A 21,433-nucleotide genomic window follows, 5' to 3' on the forward strand; every position below is an offset into this window, starting at 1 on the left:
TGCTCTGATACCAACTGTGATACCCCTCGAATCCGAGACACGGCTTAATCAGGCCCAAGCCCAAACCCGAGGGAAATATCAAACAATAAATATGTAATACGAACACAGAAGACAAAATGCATTTGATAAATAAAGTTTAAGCTGAAAGAAAACTAAACATAAAAAAAAAAACCTTTAATATTAAATATACTTAAATCTCAATAATCCAAACCCTCCATAAGTTAACAACTCGGGAATCCATCTCCAGTGGACCCCTAAAAACCAAACTGCAATGAAAGTAAACTGAAGATAAAATCCAAATCAAATATCTGGAAAGAAGTCCTACATCGTCGGTAGAATGGAAGATCTTCTCTGCCCAGCGCGAACAAGCTCAAGCCTGGAACTGACGAACACCTGGAAAATATGAATGGGTCAGGCCCACAAACAAGTTCTAACCTACTACAATCCAAGCAGAGACTCGATACGCATATACACTCTAACCAACTGAACAATAACTATATAAGTCGTGTATATATATATATATATATATATATATATATATATCCACACTATGGACTCTCGCTGGACTATGATATAGGTCTCAACCTAAGTAGAAGGCAACATGCAAAACGCACCTGAGTGGGCATGACTACCTAAGCCTAACAGGGTACACCACAACCAGTATAGCCAGTTACGCATCCTACTGCATATACGCTCCCTAACCGTCGACTCTGAGACTTAAGCTCATGTCACGGTACCATAATAATATATTTAAAATCCGTTCATAACAATTCATAATAAATCTAGTAAGTCCTTCAACTTATTCAACTGCACAGACTTAACATAGATAACCAGTAATCCAGCTAGTCATTCAGCTTGTGCAGCTTCTTTGACTTAGCCTAAATATAAGTAGGATTTATTTTTAATCCATTCCCTTATTCCGTATAGGTAGGATATAGCAATTTTGAGCCAATCCAAACCTAGTATGTCACCGTCCCATACCGGTGCATACAATCCAATCCATTCGGCAGTTAATAGAATAAATAAAAATATAACTATCAACCAATCCATACATTCCACAATTGACAATAAAACATTAAGTACAAATATCAATTGTTCCATATTAAACATGATAAAATAATTGTCAATTAACAAGCTTAATCCATACTACTCTGAAATGTCCACTGATTGATATTACAGGTTATACATGTAAACCAATTAATTCTAACCAACCATAACAGAAAATAAATGTTCACAGGTTTATTTTTAGTAACTCTGGAACATGACTAACTGCAAAACATCACTAAGAATTTTAATACCAAAGCTTAAACATCTTGCAGCTCCTCCCATCCAAACTGTAAACCAACTTAGGGCCAAATAAGCATACTAAACCATTTAAATCCACACGCTTATTTGATAACATTGGGATAGGTTTAATTGAGAATTTTATTACCAAGAACTGCTATTCTAAGTGTTAAGCAATTATGCATCCTTTCATAACAAAAACACAGTAAACTAATTAATTAAGCATTGCCTACTATCGCATTAAAACAAAGTTGTTTTATTTTGCATAAATCTTCTCTCAAGGATTTTAATCAAGCTTAGACCACCTTTAAACACCTCAGTATAGCCTCCAACAGAAACTAAAAATCTCAAAATCCGAGTTCCGTAGCCAAACCAGTCGCAGAAAACTTAAAACTGGAAGCCGGTTAAAGAGCCTGCTCTTTCAAAAGAAAGAGCCTGCTCTTTCTTACTTGGAGCCAGCTCTCCTTGTCTTGGAGGCGGCTCCAAGACCCCTTAGAGCCGGCTCCATGTTCCCATGGAGCCTGCTCTTTGCTCCAAAGAGCCGTCTCTTCTCTGTTCTTCATCCCTTCCACATCCGATGTGTTTCTGTTGATCTGAATTCCATTCCTAAGGTACTTAGATGATTAAACTAGGTTCCAAGTTAATCCATAATTCACTAAATTCTTTGTTCAATTTCTAAACTCAACTAATAAATGGATTTTGCAAAAAGAATTTAATACGAGCAGTTTAAGCATTCCTGAGCATCAACTGTTGTAACAAAACAAACTTGCAATCTAAATTAATTCTAGTGCTTCCCAACATGTTATAGAACTAATTAAAATCATTATTCATTAGTTTACACGAATTAAATAGAGGTTACACAAGGAAGAAATTAAAACAAACAGTACACACGTTTCAACTATAATCAGTTTTAAAACAACAGAGGTACAAGAAATCCAGTTTCATTTTAATCCTTAACAGTTCCCTGGAGTTGTGTTAGACGTGTAAAGAACATGAGCCTAAGGGAAAGAGATAGGTTTAGAATTGCTTTTAGGTCTCAGTTTGAAACCTTGCACCGTTGCTTCCTAAATTCTCCGGCGAACTCCGACTACTGTAAGCCTTCCTCTGTTCTCTCTCTCTGCCTCCACCGACGTGTTTAAGTTCTAAAACCCTAGGTAAAACCTTAATGTATATATTTATAGGATTAAGGTTACCCTAATTCTAGTCCTAATACTAGACAGGAAACTAAGTCGGCTAAAGAAAAAAACAAAACCCTAAGTTCAATTAACGAAAAATAGAAAAATAAAATACCATTTAATAATTAATTCAATTAATGAAAAATAGAAAAAGAAAATACAATTTAATAACTAATTAATTAACTCACAAACCACCACTAAATAAATAAAAACAAATAAAGTCACACTTAATCAACAAATTCACAACTAAATAAATAAAAACACAATTAAATAAATAAATAAACCATTAAGCAATTAATTAAGTAACATGACTAATTAAACAAATAAACCTTAAAACTATTACGCAAATAAGCAAATAAAATGCAAATAAGCCATAAATTAAATTCCAGGAATAGCTTTTTTAAATTAGGGTTTATTTGTTGTAATAACCCTAATTTACGCAGTCATGTGAACTATTACGCAAACAAATAAACCTTACAACTCTTTGATCGGTTCGAAGATCAAATAGGAAAACACGACTGCTAACAACTCTTTCTCTGTGGTGGAGTAGTTGATTTGGGCATCGTTCAAGGTTTTGCTAGCATAATAGATTACATGTCGTGCTTTCTCAATCTTTTGACCTAAGACAGCCCCGATTGTATAATCCGACGCATCACACATGATCTCAAAGGGTAAGTTCCAATTGGGTGAACAGATGATGGGTGCAATGGTGAGAAGAGACTTCAATTGTTCAAAAGCAAAGTGACAGGCATTAGTGAACTCAAATGGAGCATCCTTCCCTAACAGATGGGTAAAAGGTCTTGCTATTTTGCTGAAATCTTTAATGAAACGACGGTAAAAACCAGCATAACCTAAGAAAACTCTAATATCCCAAACAGTTTTGGGAATGGGTAAACTCGAGATAAGGTCAACTTTGGATTGATCTACTTCAATTCCTGTAGCGGAGATATTATAACCGAGCACAATTCCTTTTTTAACCATGAAATGACACTTTTCCCGGTTAAGAACCAAGTTAGTGTCACAACAACGCTGAAGAACAAGAGTAAGATGGTGAAGGCATTGCTCAAATGATGAACCAAAGATAAAAAAATCATCCATGAAGATTTCAAGAAACTTTTCAACCATGTCACTGAAAATACTCATCATACACCGTTGAAATGTAGCAAGTGCATTGCATAAACCAAAAGGCATGCGACGATAAGCAACTGTACCGAATGGACAGGTGAAAGTTGTCTTATCTTGGTCATTAACGTGGATAGGAATTTGATTATACCCAGAGTAACTGAGATACCCCTAAAATCCGAGACATGGGTTGATCAGACCCAAGCCCAAACCCGAGGGAATATCAAACAATTAATATTTAACAAACACGGAATACAAAAAGAATTAAGAAAGGAAAGAAATAAATACGCTGAAAAAATTATTAAATATAAAATCCTCAAAATGATAATGAATAATAATAATCCAATTCTCCAAAATCTCCCAAAGTATAACTCGGGAATCCATCTAGTGGACCCCTAAACAAAGTTCCAACTGAACTGAATAACTGAAAAAAAAATCCCAAACTAAAACATAGAAAGAAGTCCTACGTAAACAGATGAATGAGTAATTACCTCCGATAAGCACGATCAAGCTTTAAGGCTGGAACCGTCTTGTACCTGAAAAGATATAAGAGTGGGTCAGGCTCACGAACAAGTTCTAATCTAACTGCAATCCATATAGTGACCCGATACGCAGATACATCCTACATATCTCACAATATCTATCTAATCCATAAATATATATATCCACACTAAGGGACATTCACTGAACTATAAAGGGGGTCTCAACCTGAATAGAAGGTAACATGCAAAAACACACCCAAAGGTGGGCATGAATACCTAGACCTAACAGAGTACACCTCAACCTATCATAGCCAGCTACGCATACATTGCATATACGCACCATAACCAACGAGCTTGTGACTCAAGCTCATCTCGTGGTACCATAACCATATATTTAAAGTCCGTCCAAAACCAGAGTATGTCATTCAATTATATAATAATCTGACATAAGATTTATAATCCAGTTAGTCACTCAATTTATTCAGTTGATCTGACATAACTCCAAATACTAATTAATCCATGTAGTCACTCAACTTACTCAGTTGATCTGACCTAAATATAAGTAGGATTCAATTTTTACAATCCATTCCCTTATTCCAATAGGGTAGGTCTTAGCGTGTTGAGCTAAACCATCCCTAGTATACCACCGTCCCATACCGGTGCATACAATCCACAACATCCAGATAATTGACAGAATTTAATATAATAATCCAGTAATTATAATCCAACACATAAATCCAGATAATTGACAGAATATAAGTTAATAATTCTTCAATTAAAATCCTGGTTAACTTCCATGTAATTGGCAGAATATAATGCAATAATTCAGCAATTAAAATCCAACACCTAATTCCATGTAATTGACAAAATATATTTTAATAATTCTTCAATAAAAATTCAAGAGAAGCATAACAAAATCTAATATGTATAAGACCCTATTATGCATCCAAAACAAATTTAGAAATCATACTTCAGTCATCTAAGTTGCTAAATAAGTTTAAGCAACTAAATACTTTATATCCGTCAACAGTGTACGACATTGCTTAAAACTTCTACACCGTGAACACCATTAGCATATAAAGATAAATTATTCATTGTGGGTTCTAATACAGCATAATATCATGTTTAGAGTCCATGCTACAGTCCGTTAAATTGTTAACACAAGATTAAACAATTTAATCCTTCCTATCCGTTAACAGCGTGCAAAGTTACTTATTTTTATATTGTTCATTCTATTTGCATTATGGATCAAATTATGAAATTAGAGAGTTTAAAATCCCATGAAATTACTTTTAAAATCTTTAGTCCAATCCTTGAAACAATCCAAAATACCAAACATGTCCAAAACAGTGCCCAAAAATGTTCCGGAACGCATCAACATAAGGGAGCCTACTCTCAAAACCACCGAGTAGGCTCAATGCACCATGGAGCCGGCTCCCAACCTCCTGAAACTGGCTCTCTCCCTCTTTGAGAGCACTGATCCCCTTCTGTTCCGTTTCTGATCATCTGTTTCGTCTCCTGCCTCTTCCTACCCTCTGTTCTTCCTTAAAACTGATCTTAACAGTCTAATATATATCCAGTATCATCTCAGTCCTTTGTTTATAACAGTGAGAATTAATACAACAATTAAAACAGTACCAATTTGTATGCTTTAAAAACAGACAACGAACACCAACTTGCAAGAATTATTTCAGACAAAATTAAACACATACAGATGATCAAGTTGACATATATTACGCATGTAAGTTTCAATTAATATTCAATTACAATCCTAGAGATCATCTAGGTATGCACAGAACACAGGACAAGGGGAGAGAGAAAGAAAAGAATTTGCCTGTGATTTCAGTTCTGAAATCTCGGCGTTGTCTCTAAGTTTCCGGCAATTACTGAATACTGTCTAGCCTCCTACTGCTTCGGCTCTAATCCACAATCAATCTCCTTGGTCCTCTCTGTTTTCCTCTCAAGTCTCTCTCTGTTTCTCTCTGCCTCCAGTACGTGAATAGGGTTCAAAACCCTTGGCAGACTTAAACACGTAATTATATAGGCAAATAAGTTTACCCTAATTCTAGACATAATAAGAGACGGAAAACTTAAAGAAAACTAAAACTAGTCGGCCCAACCTAATTACCTAAGCAGAACTAAAACCCTAATTATATCTGAACAATAATAATACTAATTTAATCCAATTAATTCCATTTAAATTAATTAATAAACCATTAACAATTAAGACAAGTAACTTAATTAAAGAAAATAAAACAATTAAACAAACAACAATTCAATTAAATAAAATAAGTAAAACAAGTAATCAATTAATCACAATAATCAGGCAAATAAACAAATAAACAACTAAAAATGCAGTAAAAAAATTATAAAAATGCCGAGACTATCCTTTTAAAATTGGGGGTATTACAGTAACCATCTAAGAAGCAATAGAAAGATTGACCAGCTAATCTTTCTAACATTTGATTAATGAAAGGCAGAGGGAAATGATCCTTTCAAGTGACAGTATCGAGCTTTTGATAATCGATACAAACTTGTTATCCAGTTTGGGCACGAGTAAGAACCAATCATTATGGTTATTGGATACAATGGTAATACCTGATTTTTTAGGGACAACATGAATGGGGCTTACCCACTGACTATCAGAAATGGGATAGATGATACTGGCATCAAGAAATTTGATAATTTCAGCATGAATAACTTCCTTTAAATTAGGGTTAAGTCTCTTCTGGGGTTGCCTATAGGTTTTTGCATCGTTATTTAAATGAATTCGATGTTGAACCACTAAAGGACTAATGCCATAAATATCATCAATGGACCACCTTATGGCTGCACGATTCTCCCTGAAGAACCTTAAGAAATTGGGTTTCCTAATGGGTAGTTAAGTCTGAAGCAACTACTACAAGAAAAGTGTCTGAATCACCTAGGTAAGAGTACTTTAAAGTCTCAGGTAGAGGCTTTAGTTCAACCTTGGGTGGCTTCTTCTCAGTTTCAAGAGCAGTGGTAACTAGAATAGATAATGGCTTAAACCTAATCTTCGGTGGTTCAAAGATTATAGTGAAATCGAGTAAAACATTGACCTCACTAATATAACTATCCGCATCAAAATCATCACAAAAATGTGCTAGACATTGTTGGAGTGGATCCTCAGGGTAGGAGTTCTCAAAGGTGTGAGCGGCTAATGGCTCAATGAGACAAATTTCTTCAATGGAATCTGAGTCAGGGGGTTGCTTCATCAAATTAAACACATTGACTTTCAATTTCATGGTCCCAAAGGTTAAGGTCATATTATCGCTTCGACAATTGATCACAGCATTAGCGGTAGGTAAGAATGGTCGACCTAAGATGATAGGAATTTGCTTACCTTGGGTAGGTTAGTTATCTAGAACAATGAAATCAACCTGGTAATAGAAATCTGTTATTTTCACTATCACGTCTTCAATTATACTCCTTGGAATTTTGACCGAATGATCAACTAATTTGATCCTAACATCAGTTTTCTTTAAATTATTCAAGCCGAGCTCCAAGTAACTGAATATGGTAACAAGTACACACTAGCACCTAGATCCAACAAAGCATGGTCAGCGAAAGTTTCTCCAATCCTACAAATGACAGTTGGACTCCCTGGGTCTGTATGTTTAACCACGGCTTGATTTTATAGGAAGGAAGAACAATTTTTGGCTATGAAAGCTTCTTTTGGGATATTAGTTTGCCTTTTGACTAAATCTTTGATGAACTTTGCATAAGAAGGAAATTGTTTAATAGCAATGAGAAATGGAATATTGATTTGAAGATTTTGAAAAATATCTAAGATCTCACTGTATTGTAACTCCTTCTTATTATTGACTAGTCAAGAAGGAAATGGTGCAAGAGGAACATAAGACTGAAGATGGATTGGATCAAATTCAGAACCTTGGTCCTTTTTTTATGTTGGGTGGGTCTGATACACTAGACTTGGATGGTGCACTTGTAGCTTGGGTGGGTAGCTCAACTTGATTATTGACTTTCTTCCCTGACCGAAGGGTTAAGATGGAGTTCACTTGATTATTTTATTGGTTAGTGGGGGGGAGAAATTCCAATGTAATTCACTTCTTTGCCTTTTAGATTAATTTCAGGTTGGCTAGGCAAGGTACCCTTTTGTCTTTCAGACAGTGTAAAAGTGAGTTAAATCAACTGACTTTGGATAGATTGTTGAAATTGTAGTTGACTCCGAGTTAAGAGGTCAAAGTGACTCTCTAACTTTTGAATTCTATGATCTGGTTGCTTGTTAGATTGATCAAGATTAAGGGCAAGCATTTTCAGAGTGTCCTCATAATTAATAGCACAATGGTGCTGTGGGACAGGAACAACATTACTGTTCATTGGATCAATTGTAAGTTCTCTATTTTGATTGAACTGATTGTTCCTAGGAAAATATCCTGGAGGGACAAAAGGACCTTGAGGTTGTGCTGGCCTATTGGGATTACCTTGGAAACTGGGTGGGCCACCTAAGTTTTGTGGAGGCAAATTTTTTCTCCACGAAAAATTCGGATGGTTTCTAGTATTGGGATGATAAGTTTGACTAAAGGAATTAGCCGTCGGTTTCCTATAGGTAATATAGGCACAAACTTGTGCATCTGAAGGTTCAGATGTACAGTAGATCGGACAAGCCTCAAGGGATGAAATGAACTTGAACAGACATTGCATTTTGCAGGTGTGGACATGAGAGCAAATGCATCAAATTTTTTATTCAAATCTTTGATTCCTCCCGCTAGACTTTGCATTACTGATTTGAATTTATGTTCAGGTTTGATTTCAAATGGATTTGGAGTTCTTTTGGAGGGATTATTCCTAGAGAATTCGTCATCACAAGGATTCCAACTCCAATTTTGGGTATTTTCAGCAAGTTCTTCTAAGAAAGCATAAGCTTCTTTAGGAGTTTGGGATTTGAACTTTTCTTGGTGCATTGATTCAATAATGGTTCAGTTAGTAGGAGAAAGCCATTTATAGAAAAAATGAACTAATTGTGCTTTCTTAAAGCCATGGTGGGGGCATTGGAGTAGCAAATCATGAAAACGCTCCCAAGTTTGATGGAATCGTTCTTCATTTTTCCCTTTGAAAGTGCTTGTGACATCTCTCATTAACTCTGCCTTTTGCATTAGATAAAACTTGTTCATGAATTTTTTAACAAGTTCATCTCATGTTCTAGTGGAGTTTGGAGGAAGAGAGTTGAACCATGAGGAAGTTTTATCGTCTAAGGATAGAGGAAACAGACGCAATTTGACACCTTCATCATTTAAATGCTGATTTTTAAAAGTACTGCAAATGGTTAGGAACTTCCCTAAATGGACATAAGGTTATTCACTTTCAAATCCATGGAATTTGGGCAACATGTTAATGATAGGGGCTCTAATCTCAAATTGTGCATTGAATGGAGGAAAAACAATATAATTGGGTGGATTGGTTGTGATAGGGGCAAAGTAGTCATTCAAAATCCTAAGAGTAGGTGGAACAACCGGTGATGCAGGTGGTGGATCCATTGGAGAATAATTAGATTTGGAAGAAAGTAAGGATGTTTTCTCTAAAGCAATGATTGAAGGATCACTGGAACAACGGATTAATTGTTTGTTAACTCCTAATTAGTTGGGCATACAAAACGGACACCAAAGATCACACGTTTTTTTTTTTTTTTTTTAAAGGGAAAACACTTAAGAATTAGATCCTAAAAATGGGCTAGACATTGGATTGCACACACAAACTCCACAAATATTTTTGACTTTTAATCTTGAGCTTAAATTCAAGGATGGTGATTTTTTTTCTAAAATAATTATAGCACCTATGAAAAAGCTCCTACTCTCTTCTAAAATAATTAGAGGCTTACCAATTAAGACCTGCCAACAAGAAACCAGGGAAGTTTCCAGGAAGTACGAGGAGGCACGAGGCCTGCTTAATGACGGTACGCCTACACCCTTAGACAAAACTTTTCTTAGACATTGTCAAGTTGGAAGGTACTCACTGGAGTGACCAAAAATTAATTATGTCCAAGAGGATCCTATGAGCTATGTGAAAAACCCTATGGCCAATGTCTGCTGGATTTTAAATTAAATTAAATTTGGCTCGGGTTTGACAAATGTAAGGATTTAATGATTTGTGGGCCACGAAAAACAGGTGATGAAATCCCGACCATATCTTGTTTAGGTTTTGCCCTTAAGTATTTTATGCAAATGCTAATTAAAAGATGCACAAATAAAACAATCAATAAAATAAAAATAAAAAGGGAGTGAGTGTGTGACTTTCTTCTTCTTCTTTTGCTTTTTCTTTTTTTTTTTTTCTTTTTTTTTCAAGAAAAAGAAATACAAAAATAAAATAAAATAGAAGAAAGTGGGAACCTAAGGTTACATCTAAGTTATTCTATCATAAAATTTGCATGCAAAAGTTAATCACCTAAAAAAAACTAAGTTTTCCTAGTCTAAAAAAAATGAAACCGCTAACGGGAGATTCGCGGTATAAAATTTTGAGATACTTACTTGGAAGACAAAGCCATCGCTTGCCCTTTTTTCCACGTGTGCTCCAATGAGAATATCCAAGCTTTTGAATGCTCCAAAATGAGTCCTCAATTCGAATTGACAATTTTTTCTTTTTTTCTTGTCTTTTTTTTCTTTTTTTTTTCTTTTTTTTTTTTCTTTTTTTTTGTTTTTTTGGGAACTGGTTTACAACAGAACCAGTTTTCAGATGACTGTACAGAACTGGATTAGTTCTATTCTGGCCAAACAGAGGCATTTGCCAAATATATTACTTTCTATATTTTTTTTAGTTAAAAATATTACTTTCTATATATATATTTATATATGCTTTTCAATTTCGCAAAGTCCTCTGTAACAGAAAAGAGTAGCCAGACAAGGATGAGGAGGCTTGCGCCGGTGCTTGGCGGAAGCTCGCGGCAAGAGGGACAGCCGGCAAGCTTGGATGAGGACTCGGCCGTGATGAATCGTCTGTGAATGAACTCGGTACGGCTGTGGATAACTTTGCCGGGAGGACTCGGCCGTGGAGACTCGGCGGCGAGCTTGCGATCAAGGTGGACGGGCTATGGGCGAGCGGCCAGCGAGGCTGTGCACGTCGGCGATAGAAGAACAGAGGGGACGAGTTGGGTGCGGTTTCGGCTGTGATGAAGCCGGTCGGTGGGCTGAACGGCGAAGATGGACGGCGGGCAAGATTCGCCGGCTGTGGAGTAGCGGCAGCGGCGAGGAGCTGCGGCGGTGGCGATGATGAGGACGTTGTCCTTGCGGCGCGGCACCGGCAGGCAAGGAGAGGCTCGGCCGGTGGAGGAACGGTGATGGCTGCCGTGACTGGATTGGATGAAGCAATGACCTCCTTGTTCTGTAAATGGGTTTTGTGTTTTTTTTTTTTTTTTTTTTTTTTTTTTGAATTTGTGATGATTTTTTTTTGTTTACTTACTGTATACCAAATGGAAGGATGGTATATCTATAAGAAAATAGTGACGAACATCAAACACACAGACCAGTGACCAGATTATGTATAGATTTTCTTTAAAATGAAAATAAACAAAACTGAAGAACAGAAAGGCAAAACAGTGAACTGGGGATGTTCACTTTGAAAAAAAAAAAAAAAAAAAGTATTTTTTATTTTTTATTTTTTATATTGGCTTTCTAAAACTGAGAGTTGAAGAAAACCAGAACTTTTTTTTTTTTTTTTTGTGATGGATACAAAACAAAAAATTGAAAACAAATACTAGTAAAATTAAAATGACAAAAATAAGAAAAATATAAAATAGGGGAAGATAGAAAAGAAATGGTCCAAAATTTAAAACTCAACTTTGAAGAGGCAACGGCACAGCGTGTATTTATGGACTTATTATTGTCAAATACATTTTATACAAAATTAAATCCTATTACCACTTAATTAAAAATGTTTAATAATAAGTAGCATCGAACCACTCATTCAAGTGAACATTTATTTTGAAAAATGAGATTTAAAAATATTAATTTTGAATTTTGTCACTAACTAGAATTAACTGAAATCATAAAGAAATGAATATTGAAAAATAAATATTTAAAGTAATATTAGAATAAAAAAATTCAAGTATATATATTGAGAGCAAGAAACTATGAATAATAAAACAACAATGCATTAATTGAGAAGGAAATTACAACTAGAACAAGAACAAAACTTTGTAAGAATCTATTCTATCACTATCTCTATCTCTATCTCCTTTATCGGGTCGCCTATTTATAGCCGGATGAACAACACAAATATTGTATGGATCCACTTGTCTATTCCAACTTCTCCCATCAGAGCACACTCCTCTTCATTGCCTAATCTGACACGTTCCTTCCTTACACGCTACCACTCCTCATCTTTCTTTTCTCTGTTGACTTAGCTTCTAACCACTCCCATTTCATTTCTTCACTTTTTCTTTCATTTTCTAACTCATCATTTCTTTCCTACCTTTGCTGACTTTTTACTTTATTTTCTTTTGTGCACACACATATCCACACACAATATATATCCATACACAATATAGCCGACGTGGCATGTAGGTGGTGACTGGATGTGTACTAAAAATATAACATTATTGTGTTGTAACTTGGTTTTGAAATTGAGACTTCTTATAAAGAGATTTGTACAACGCACCAACTTTCCTATTATGTTTCTTATGTACATTTTTGGTTATAAATATAATCGTCCTTTTGCGGTCAACTCTTCAATTATTTTTCATTTTTTTTTTCTTTTCTTCTCATTCTGAAATTATGCTTACAAAATAAAAAAACCAAATATAAGAATATTTAAATAATATAAAGACTAATTAAATGTTTACTTTTTGTGTATAAATAATGAATTTTGTGTACTTATCAAAGACCTCCGTTTGTTTCACTGTAAAATATATTTATCATAAAATGTTTTCTGTGTAACACTTTTTCATGTAGAATATTTTTTTTATTTTTATTTTCTGGTGTTTGGCGCTGGTTTGGAAAATATTTTTGGTGTCTAGCTTCTAAAAGTATTTTTGAATTAAAATTAAAATACTTATCTGAGCCATTGGTTATTCAAAATTTCTCTTACTATCAATTTGTTCAATTATTTATTATACCAACACTAATAATTATTTGACAAGAATTATTAAAAAATAATCAACTGATTTTTTAAAAAATGATAAGGAACTTGAAACAAATCTCTCTATCATCGAATGCAACAAGTGAGTTTTTTTTTCCTTCACTTTACGTATCACTTTTTAAGGTTTTAGAAAGTAATACTACAGGTTAATCACTAAGTCAATAATGATGATAACAAAATACAATAACAAAAGTAAATTGAAAAATCAAAAATAGAAAATTGTATGATTGTTGTTATATAAGAGATTAGCCCCGTGTCTCTTGCCCTCAATAGGTATTGGGCTCTTATTGACTCTCTCTTAATAGTTATTTTGTTTTTGGTCACTATAACACGTGACATAGCCAATCTCTTTCTCTCTCTAAAAACTATTTTTATTAAGGCTCATTTCTTTCTCTCTCTAAACGCCCACTCTCTCTCTAAACTCTTTCTCTAAGGCTCAGTTTGGTAGAGTGGAAATGGGGGGAAAGGGAAGGAAATGTGATGGAGGGTGATTAAAATATTGTGTTTGGGTAAAATGGGTGGAAGGAAAGGAAAGGAGAGAAAGGGTTTGGAGGGTTATGTTAGCTTTGTACAGTGATTTGCTTATCCTCCCAAAAATGGGAGAAAATGGAAGGAAAGGGAAAGTAATGGTTGATATAATATTTGTGATGCCAATTTTACCCTCAAAACAATATACATACAGATTACATACAAGTTAGCAGTTGCAGAAAGAATGAGAGACAGCGGGCAACGCCTGAAGCTTGCGAACGATGAACCCGAAGTGGAACAGCGGCGATGGAAACTGAAAGATATGGGTTTTGATTTTCTGAACAATCTGAAATGATATACCGATACGGGTTTTGAATTTTTGATTCTTGTAGACAGAAAGAAAAACTGAAATATATGGGTTTGTGTTTTGAACTTCTGATTCTTGTAGTGCAGAAAGAGAGAGACCAATAGAGAGAGAGGGCAAGTTTAGAGTTGAGAACGAGAATAGAGATGGAGGCGAGATTGGGAAGGCTGAAATGATTTGCCCTAAAAAAAAATTTATTTTCTTGTGGCCCATTAGGTATAGGAGACTATACTCGCCTTCATCTATATATATATATATATAGAGAGATGAAGGCGAGATTGGGGAGGCTGAAATGATTTGCCCTAATTTTTTTTTCTTTTCTTTTCTTGTGCAGGTATAGGAGACTATATATATATATATATATATATATATATATATATATATATATTATTTTTTTTTATTTTTTAAAAAATATAAAAGGGTATAATAGTCAATTTATTAAAATAATTCCCTTTCATTTCATTTCATTTCTTTTCCCAAATATGATTATTATCATTCCCTTTCTTTTTCTTCATTAACCAACCAAACACGATAGAGGGTTAAAATTATCCTTCCTTTCCCTTCCCTTTCCTCTCCCTCATAATTAATGTTATCCTCCCCCTTTAAACCCACCATACCAAACATACCCTAAATTATTTTTTGGTCAATAAGTTTTTGCAAAAAGAGAGCTTTCAACATGGATTATGTTAAAGTTCCAAGACTCATTAATTTACGCATTGCAACGGGTATTCGCTCCATCAATATTTTCATAGGCTTTATTCTCAAATATTTTTTTTTAAAAAAAGTAAATTACAAAAGAATACTTATTCCATATAATGTTTGATTTATACATATTTAATACCATAATTGCTCACTCTCATAAAGTGAAAGAGTCTTTATTTCTTAAGAATTATAACTCTTTACCTTTTTGGGAATTCCAATTTATTAAGTTCTCCCTTGAATTAAAAATTAAAAAATTACAAAAAAAATTGAAAACTAAATTTAAAGTCTGTTTCGTTGTGTTTTTTAGAAACAATTTTATAAAAACTAAGTTGAAAGAGTGATGGTTTTATGGGAACAACAAAAAGTTGTCTTTAGAAAACTCTTCTCATTTTGGGGGAAAACGCGGACAATGATTTCTCACTAAAAAGTGATGTTAAAGTCTCAATCATTTATAACCTGTAATACCCATAATTTTGTAATTAGTCTCGGTATTTTAATTATTGTTTTTATTATATTTTTGTGTGACTATTTGCTTATTTAGTAATTGTTTAGTTGTTTTAATTAATTATTTGATTTAATTATTTAAATATGAGTTTAAATTGCATTAATTGATTTCTTATTTTCTGTAATTGAATTGTTTTATTTAATTGTTGATTTCTTGTCTTCTATAATTGAATTGTTTTATTCAAATGTCTTTTGTATTTTCTTTAATTGGACTTTAAATTATTTAAATTGACTTAATTGTAATTGTGAATTTTGAATTAATTGTATTAATAAAATTCTTGGATTTAAACTGTTTCATTGTGTTTAATAATTATATAATTGTTTTTATTTAATTAGCTCTTTACCTAATTAATCGTGTATTTACATTTCATTACTTGATGTGTTGTTTTAATTGAATTTAAATTTAAATGTTTTAAGTATTAACGTGACGGGATTAATTGGTAACATGCATAGTTAAATTAGGTTTTGCTTTATGGGCCGAGTAAGTCAGTTTAGGGTTGGATTGAACCTAGGATTAGTTGGCTTATAAATATACGTATAAGGTTCTGCCAAGGGTTTTAGAACCCTACTCATGACTGTGGAGGCAGAGAGAGAATAGAAGAAGATTACAGTAAGGATTGCCGGAAACCTTAGAAAGACGGCGTTAAGACTTTCAACCAAAGTTTTACAGGCAAGTTCTAATCCTAACTCTATTCCTTTGGTTCGTGTTCTTTGCATGTCTAATGCAACTCCAAGAATAAATAAGAATTAAAATTAAATTGGTTTTCATATCTTTGATGCTTTTAAACTGAACCTGGTCGTGAGTTATGTATTGTTCGTTTTACATTCTTTCCTATGAAACTCGTAATCTAAGTCATATAAACTGATGTATAAAGAGTTGAATTAGTTTATAACACTCTGGGAAACCTTAATATTACTCTGGTTCGCATGATTGATTTACTTATAACAGTGCGTGTTCTTGAATGGTAAACTACTCGTTCTACCTTCTTGTTGCATAATTCTTGTTTCGATTGTTGCCGGTGAATGACTAAAGCATTAAACTATTTCTGGATCACACTGGGACATAACTTAAACTAGTAGTAGCCTTAGCAATATAGAACGGATGAACTGGACGTCGCTGTAGAGGACAGAGTTGAATGAAACAAGCAGATAGGAAAAGAGGGGGAAAGAAGTGACTCCATGGAAGCATGTAGCCGGCTCTAAAGGGTTTAGAGGCAGCTCCAACTTGTTTGGAGCCGGCTCCTTCATGGTTTTTCAATTTTTTTTTGGTTTTCTGCGAGTTCTAGGCTACTGTGGTTGGATTTTTAAAGTTTCAGGTTGAATTAGGAGTTAATTTAGGGGAATACAGTGATGTCTAAACCCTTATTAAAGCTTCAGAAGGTATGGTAATACGTAAGATACCATAGGAAACTAATATAGAAAACAGTAGGGAATTCTACAGAAAGTTTGAGTGTTGGCTTGGATGCGAATGATTCAAGTTGCTCATATCTAAATTAGCAATTGACTTAAGGAATTTGTGGTTTAAATCATGTCGCAGTGTTACAAAAATAAGCATGCCAATTATGATAATTCTCTGTTATACTTAATGGGAACTTAGTTGCTAACTATACAGTATTGTATCTTATCAACGTACTGGATATCGTGGAATAGTTTAAAGTAAGCATGTTAATTCTGATATTGTTATTATTATGTTTATAGTGGATTACAGGATGGATTATACCTATTCCCTGTGTTTTAAACTTATTGGAGAATTATGTATCGGTAATACAGAACAAGCATGTTATATACATATTCATATCATACTTGGAATGGATTCTTGTTATATTTGTTATGGACTAGTTGGTGTTTACTTTCATTATTAGTATTATCAACTGCTGGATGGTATGGAATATATGCACCGGTATGGGATGGTAGCATACTAGGTTTGGATTAGCTCGAAACGCTAAATCCTACCTCTATCGGAATAAGGGAACGGATTATATAAATAAAATCCTACTTATATTTGAGTCAAATAAGCTGCACAAGCTGAATGACTAATTGGATTACTCGCTATTTATGTTAAATCAAAGAAGCTGCACAAGCTGAATGACTAACTGGACTTACTTTGGATAGATAGGACGGAATTTAAATATATGTTTATGGTACCGCAATTTGAGCTTGAGCCTCAGAGTCGTCGGTTAGGGAGCGTATATACAGAAAGATGCGTAGCTGGATATGAGAGGTTGAGGTATACCCTGTTAGGTCTAGGTACTCATGCCCACATTTGGGTGCGTTTTCGCATGTTGCTTTCTATTCAGGTTGAGACCGTCTCCATAGTCCCGTGAGAGTCCTGTAGTGTGGATATACTTACGTATAGACAATTAGCTATTGTTGAGTTGCTTAGGATGTATATGCGTATCGAGTCTCTGCTTGGATTGTAGTAGGTTAAAACTTATTTGTGGGCCTGACTCACTTCTATTTTTTAGGTACTCGTCAGTTTCAGACTTAGACCTGATCGTGCTGAACAGAGATTACTACTCACTCTTCTGACAACGTAAGACTTCTCTCTATGGTTTCATTTCGAATGTTCTTTTTAGTATTTGTACTTCAGTTTGGATTTTCGTATTAGGGGTCCAATGGATGGATTCCCGAGTTGTTTAACTATTGGAGGTTTTGGAATTTTAAGTATTTAATTTTTAAAGGATTGTATTTTTAGAATTCATTCAGCTTTTATTTATTTCTTATTTCATTTTGTATTCCGTGTTCGTTTTAAATATTAATTGTTTGATAATTCCCTCGGGTTTGGGCTTGGGTCTGATCAACCCGTGTCTCGGATCCGAGGGGTATCACAGTTGGTATCAGAGCACTCCAGGTTCAAGTGTCTCTAGGATGTTTCGTATTAAGTCTTTCGCGTTGCGTTTTCTCTTGAGTAAAGCTTAAGTTAGGATTCATTGTATTCCTTTACGGTTCGTTTAGAAAGTACTGATGTCAAGTTTATTCTGTAATTTCAGAATGTTTGGCACTAGGAAAAGGATGTGGTCCGTAATGAAAGCAAAAATGGACTCAAGGAAGGAAAAGGTTACACTGACGATTCCCCTGCGAAGGCTGACTAAGAAGGCGAAATTAGATGCCAAAGAACTGGTTCCAATGGGTGTTGCTTCGGAGTACAAGGCAATGAAGGTTTTGGGTGTGCGGGATTGGCCACCATACTATAGACCTAACACAACTTCGGTGGTGCTCAAAGCTGAACCAAACGGAGATGAACACCCCGAAGAAGATCAGGATGGAGGAAATAACGGAGCATCCGAGATGGAGGGCACCGGAGTTCAAGGATGACTGCTCTTTTAAGAGTACTTTTAATTACTGGTAGTAGAGGATGTACTAGTAAAAGTGTAGTACGGATTTAATCACGTACACTAGGATTATGTTAAAGAATATTTACGATTATTCGTTTGACAGTTTATGATTTGGAAAAGTTCTTAATAAAGTGAACTAGCAGTTTTGGCTATCTTTATTATGTTTTATGATAGCATTTTTTGTGATATATACACATGTGGTTTTATTAGACTATATTGGGATGTGTATGCTGCGTTGATAGATGAATATCACAGTAGAGTGATTAGGTTTGAACGGGCAAACAAATATTTGTTTGTGGTACATTGCGTTGAGACAGGACGATTACCAATGAGTTTATAAACGAACTTGTGTAAATCAATATGGTAGGCTTGGTTTAGAAGGAGGAATTCCCAGGATAGAAGGATAGTCTAAATGGGAAGATTGCGGAGCATTTTACCTTATGTGTTTTGGCTCTATGGAGTATTCAGAAACAGGGGATTTTTATAGATTGGTTGGTGACACACATATGCAATAGACCTTAGGATATTTTTACATCGTTAGGCAATACAGCCACTTTCATGAGAGTAATAGGCCTATGACACTAGATATTGGTAGATTCAGATTTCTAGCCAATCTTTTGGTCCTGGACATGCACACTTATGATATGATACTTGGGATGGATTGGTTGTCTCACTACCATACCCAAGTTAATTGTTTTAATAGATCTATTGTGTTCACCATACCTGGTCAGGATAAGTACGTCATCGCTATGCCGCGTTCTAGCGGGGTCACTAGCACCTATTTGTTTCATATGGAGGAGGGGACTACTGTAATACCCATAATTTTAAAAGGATAGTCTCGGTATTTATTTATTTATTTTTATTATATTTTTTTAATTGTTTAATTGATTATTTGACTAATTGTTTATGTGTTTAATTGAATTAAGTGTTACTTGATTAATTGGCTACTTATAGTCTCCGTATTTATTTATTTATTTTTATTGTATTTTTTTTAATTGTTTAATTGATTATTTGACTAATTGTTTATGTGTTTAATTGAATTAAGTGTTACTTGATTAATTGGCTACTTATCTATGTGTTATTTGTATTATTTGTTTAATTAGATTGTGTACTTAAATGATGTATTTGATTAATTGTAATTAATTGTAAATTAAATGATTAAATGTTTTATTTTCTTTTATTTTATGGTTATGGTTAGTGGTAATGGGCTAACTAATTGGGTCCCATGAACTACTTGGATAGGAGGTTGGATGGGTATGGATAATTACCCATGGATAGTTGTATATGTATATATATAGATATATATGTATATACATATATATAAAAAGGAAAGTAATTTATTAATATTATAGTAACTTTAGTATTAATAAATAATCTGATGTATATATTTTATATATTTATATAATAAGGATATACATATATTTTATACGTAACATGTTTTAAGTTACCTTTTTTTAATATTATGGTAACTTTAGTATAAATAAATAATCTGATGTATATATTTTATTTATTTAATGAGGATATAGATAGATTATATACGTAACATGTTTTAAGTTACCTTTTAATATTATGGTAACTTTAGTATTAATAAATAATCTAATGTATATATTTTATTTAATTAATAAGGATATACATAGATTATATACGTAACATATTTTAAGTTACCTTTTTAATATTTTTATTTTTTATTTTTCTTTATTAAGTTGACTTGGATTGGGAAAAGGAATATGATTATTATTTAGCCTATAAATACACAACTATAGGTTGAAAAAGGAGTGAAAATATATCACGTAATATATTCTAGAGAGAGAGAGTTAGAGAGAGAAGGAGAAAGAGGAAGGAAGGAGGAGAAAACCCTTTAGAGAGAAGATCAAGGAAGAAGAAGTTTAACTTTCAATCCGAAAGTTTAAGGCAAGTTCTTCTTCTATCTCTTTCCTTTTGATTCGTATTTCTGTACATGCCTAGGAAATTTCAGGATTTATTAAACACATAAAATTAAATAATTATGCATGTTTAATTAGGTTAGAATATAGGTTTTATGAAATTGGTTCATATCTGTTCTTGTGTTATGAATTGATAAAATGCATGATTTTGATTTGATTTCTTATGTGAATTTTTACATGTTTAAATTACGTATTTTTCATATCTGTGGAATGAAGGAACGTAGAAACATCCCTAGGATTCCTAAACATTAAATAGGGACTAGGTTTGGGTTTTAATAAATTTAAATAGACTCAATCATAATGATACTTGCTATTTGAATGTTTTAAACAAACGAATGGATTTAATCTTTTAAAATATTTTAGCAATTGAGATTAAATGTGTAGGATGAATTGGATATAGAGAATCCTTATTTAACGGTATAATAAAATATCATCATGTATAAGATTCAGTTTGTCATTCCTATTATGTGATAACTTGATATCATATTTATCATAGTTATTTATGGAATGTTTGATGTATTTCCTTAATTGTTACATCAATTGTTGGATTGTGTGGTTTAATGCACCGGTATGGGACGGTGGCATTCTAGGGATGGATTAACTTATCAGTTAAGTCCTACCTATTTTATATAAGGGAATGGATTAACTAAAATGTTAAGTCCTACTTATATTTAAGTCAGGTCAGCTGAACAAGTTGAATGACTTATGGAGGATTAATTTATTATATAAGGGAATGGATTAACTAAAATGTTAAGTCCTACTTATATTTAAGTCAGGTCAGCTGAACAAGTTGAATGACTTATGGAGAATTAATTTATTATATAAGGGAATGGATTAACTAAAATGTTAAGTCCTACTTATATTCAAGTCAGGTCAGCTGAACAAGTTGAACGACTTATGGAGGATTAATTTATACTAGATAGGATGGTCACTAGATCATATA

This window comes from Cornus florida, unplaced genomic scaffold (genome assembly GCF_030987335.1).
Source record: "Cornus florida cultivar Cherokee Brave unplaced genomic scaffold, ASM3098733v1 CherokeeBrave_3.0.0_Hap2_Chr05, whole genome shotgun sequence".
In the NCBI taxonomy this organism is placed as follows: domain Eukaryota; kingdom Viridiplantae; phylum Streptophyta; class Magnoliopsida; order Cornales; family Cornaceae; genus Cornus; species Cornus florida.